The 4,271-nt window shown below is 41.0% G+C and overlaps 1 non-coding gene across 1 annotated transcript; it reads left to right on the top strand.

Moving 5' to 3' along the window:
• Positions 1-3,021: 3,021 nt before the first annotated feature.
• On the top strand, positions 3,022-3,128 carry LOC140831278 (small nucleolar RNA R71). The gene has a single exon (XR_012117851.1). It is a non-coding gene; the product is annotated as a small nucleolar RNA R71 (small nucleolar RNA).
• The last annotated feature ends 1,143 nt before the right edge of the window (positions 3,129-4,271 follow it).

The following is a 4,271-nucleotide window of genomic DNA, read 5'->3' as shown; positions in this document are numbered from 1 at the left end:
GTATGAAATACCTTGTTCTTCCTTTGACCCAGCACCGCACCAACAGCTGTATCACTAGCATCGCACATTACCTCAAACGGTAACTCCCAATCAGGGGCAGTCAGCACAGGTGCTGTCACCAAGCTCTTCTTGAGTACTTCGAATGCCTGCAGACAAGTAGAATCAAAATTAAACTCAACATCTTTCATCAACAAAGAGGATAAAGGTTTAGCAATTTTAGAAAAATCCTTAATAAAACGCCTATAAAAACCCGCATGGCCTAGGAAACTTCGAACTCCCTTTATCGATGAAGGTGGTGGTAGATTTTTGATCACTTCCACCTTGGCCTTGTCGACCTCGATTCCATTCTCCGATACTTTGTGTCCTAACACAATCCCCTCTTGCACCATGAAGTGACATTTCTCCCAATTTAACACCAAATTGCTCTCTTCACATTTAATGAGCACCAAATTCAAATTTTTTAAACATTCATCAAATGAAGAGCCAAAAATAGAGAAATCATCCATAAAAACTTCAAGAAAATTCTCAATCATGTCATGAAAAATAGCGGTCATGCATCTTTGAAATGTAGCAGGTGCATTGCATAGACCAAAGGGCATACGCCTAAACGCAAAAGTACCATAAGGGCAAGTGAAAGTAGTTTTCTCTTGGTCCTCGGGGGCAATTGTGATTTGGTTGTATCCCGAATATCCATCCAAAAAACAGTAAAATTCATGACCGGCTAATCGTTCAATCATTTGAGCAATAAATGGCAAGGGGAAGTGATCTTTACGGGTTGCATCATTTAATTTCCTATAATCCATGCACACACGCCAACCCGTAACGATTCTAGTGGGAATCAACTCATTTTTTTCATTGGTAATAACAGTAATCCCACCCTTTTTAGGCACACATTGTACAGGACTTACCCACGCACTATCAGAGATAGGATAGATAATACCTGCGTCCAGAAGTTTGATCGTTTCAGCTTTTACTACCTCTTGCATCTTTGGATTGAGTCTCCTTTGTGGTTGTGCTAGAGGTGAGTACTTATCTTCTATTAGGATTTTGTGCATGCAGATCGAAGGACTTATCCCCTTGATGTCCGAAACTTTCCAAGCGAATGCTCCTCTATGCTCCTTAAGGACTCCCAAGAGCTTACTCTCCATATCGTCTGTCAAAGAAGAGGAAATAATAACAGGCAGTTTATTATTTTCTCCTAAATATACGTACTTGAGATGTGGAGGTAGTGGTTTGAGCTCCAAAGTGGGTGGCTCCTCTAGGCTTGACTTTTGAGGCACTAAATCTTTTCTATCCCCCAATTCCTCTAGTCGAAGCCTCACTTGCTTTCTCCAAGGTGGAATGGCATTCAAATGAGCTACCATCTCCATCCTTTCCTTGTCCAGCTCGTCCTCCTGTTTTTCAGTAGTGAGAGTAGCCTCCAATGGCTCTTGCAATCCATCCTGCACAAAATCACAAACAAGAGAATCTAAGACATCAACGCGAAAACAACTATCATCGTGCATTGTGTGCTTGAGAGTATTAAAGACATCAAAAATAATTTCTTCTTCTCCAACTCTCAGTCTCAATTTTCCCTCGTCAACATCGATCAGTGCTTTCCCTGTAGCCAGAAATGGTCTCCCTAGGATTAAAGGCATCTCCAAATCTTCCTCCATATCAAGTACTACAAAATCTGCAGGAAAAATAAACTTATCCACTTTCACCAAGACATCTTCGATAATCCCACGTGGATACTTGACAGATCTGTCAGCCAGCTGCAATGACATCCTAGTTGGCTTGGGTTCACCCAATCCCAGTCTCCTAAACACAGAATACGGCATCAAATTAATACTCGCACCAAGATCACATAGAGCTTTATGAAAATTAATATCACCAATAATGCAAGGTATAGAGAAACTCCCTGGATCTTTTTGCTTAGGAGGCATCCTGTTTTGAACTAAAGCGGAGCAATTTTCAGTCAAGTTCACAGTCATATGATCTTCTAGCTTCCGCTTGTTTGCTAAGATATCTTTCAAGAATTTTGCATAACTTGGCATATTCAGTAAAGCATCAGCAAAAGGAATGTTAATATGCAGTTTTTTGAATATCTCAAGAAATTTACCAAATTGTGCATCTAACTTAGCTTTTTTCAGTGCTGCAGGAAAAGGTGGGGGGATAACAATTTTACTCGGTGCAATAGGTGTAAAAGTAGAGTTAGAAGACTTACCTCCTTGCTGTTCCACCTCATCCTCACCTTGCTTGTTCTTTTCCTCCTTAGACTCAAGTGCCTTTCCACTGCGCAATTCCACAGCTTTCACATGCTCTCTCGGGTTAGTCTCCGTGTTGCTTGGCAAAGTTCCTTGCTCCCTATTAGCAATTAACTTAGCCAATTGTCCAATTTGATTCTCTAACCCTTTTATGGATGCATCCTGATTCTGAAATCTCGTCTCGGTTGCAGAAATAAATTTAGTCATCATTTGCTCTAAATTTGACTTCTCCTCCCTAGGCGGTTCTGGCTTGAATCCTTGGTGCATCCCATGTGGTGGCCCTCTTTGTTGGCGGTTTTGGTTGTTTTGACCTCCCCACGAAAAGTTTGGGTGATTCCTCCATCCCGGATTATAGGAGTTTGAATAAGGGTCATTTCTAGGACGGTTCTGGAATCCCACGTGTTTTGCTCCCTCAGGCACATAGAATGGATTGCCATCTTGGCAATCCTGCACGTCATGCTCACTTCCACACTTATCACAGAAAATCTCTTGCAGACGCATAACCGATCCACTCGCACTCATCCCATCAATCTTTCTGTTCAAAGCCTCCAACTGTGCTGACACCGCAGACAAATCAGTAACTTGATTAACCCCCGCACCTCGTTTCTGCCTATCAGAATGAGGATGATAGCTGCTAGCAGCCATCTCCTCCAATAATTCATATCCTTCCTCAGCCGTTTTTCTCAGCAAGTTACCACAGGCAGCAGCATCTATCATGGTACGGTTAGAAGTAAGCAGACCGTAGTAAAAAGTTTGAACAACTAACCCAAGAGGTAGCTCATGGTGTGGACATCTCCTCAATAAATCCTTGTATCGCTCCCACGCCTCGTAAAGTGACTCAAGCTCATATTGAGCAAAAGTAGTAATGTCGGCTCTCAGCTTCATAGTCTTCGACGGAGGAAAGTACTTGGTCAGGAATGCCTTCGCCATATCCTCCCATGTAGTGATAGACCCTACAGGCAAACAGTTTAACCACGCCTTAGCTTTATCTCTTAGTGAAAATGGAAATAAACGCAAACGAACAGCATCATCAGACACAGCATTAAACTTAAAAGTATCGCAAATTTCAAGAAAATCAGCTATATGAGAATTAGGGTCGTCAAGTGCACTTCCCCCAAATTGAAAAGTGTTTTGAATCATCTGAATGATGGCTGGCTTGATCTCAAACTGGTTAGCTCGGATGACTGGTCTCACGATGCTTGGACGTGCTCCCTCAAGAGACGGTTGTGCATAATCCATCATCGGAATGCGACGTGGTATCTCAACTTGTCTATTGTCACGCTGTTCCTCTCCACGTTCTTGCTCGTGTCTTTCCATCTGTTCTTTGAGTCTTTGTTGCTGTCTTCGTCTGCGGAAAGTTCTTTCGATTTCAGGGTCAAATTCAAGCTCCACGTCGAGTGATCTTCGCATGCACCACAAGAAAAATCTGCAACAGAATAGGAGTATCAACTAACAATAAAATAAATAATACTAAAGAATTTAAATGAAAAATAAAAAATTGTGAATCAACAGTCCCCGGCAACGGCGCCAAAAACTTGATCGAGCCAAACTTGCACAGTGAATAGTCCCAAAATTTGTTTTATAAATGAAAGCTCGATTTAAAATATCGCAAGTGCACGATAGTCAAGTTATAATAAACGTACGTGAATACGAGTATCGATCCACAAGGACTGCGTTACACTATTCTTATTTTCACTTAAATTTCTCTAGCAACGATAGATGGAGTTGGTGATTAAACTAAAGTGAATTTAATACTAAAATGATTAAAATGCAAGAACAAATAATCAAGAAATCAATGATTAAATTGGATGAAAATCAAATGAGAAACGAATTTGTTGGGAATTATCAGTTCACCTACCACTCGTGTTCAGATAATTAGACTCGACTTTTACTCGTGCATTCGACGGAATTCCCTAGACTAATCAATATACTCTGTCGAGCTATATTAATACTAATCATAAACATGCAGTAATCAAGTGTCCTCAATTATTTAACAGTTCACGATTGCATTACGTTCTATGGAAT

The sequence above is a fragment of the Primulina eburnea genome, chromosome 4, assembly GCF_022965805.1.
Source record: "Primulina eburnea isolate SZY01 chromosome 4, ASM2296580v1, whole genome shotgun sequence".
Classification (NCBI taxonomy): domain Eukaryota; kingdom Viridiplantae; phylum Streptophyta; class Magnoliopsida; order Lamiales; family Gesneriaceae; genus Primulina; species Primulina eburnea.
The sequence above is the reverse complement of the archived record's forward strand: the minus strand, read 5'-3'. Positions and strand labels throughout refer to the sequence as shown.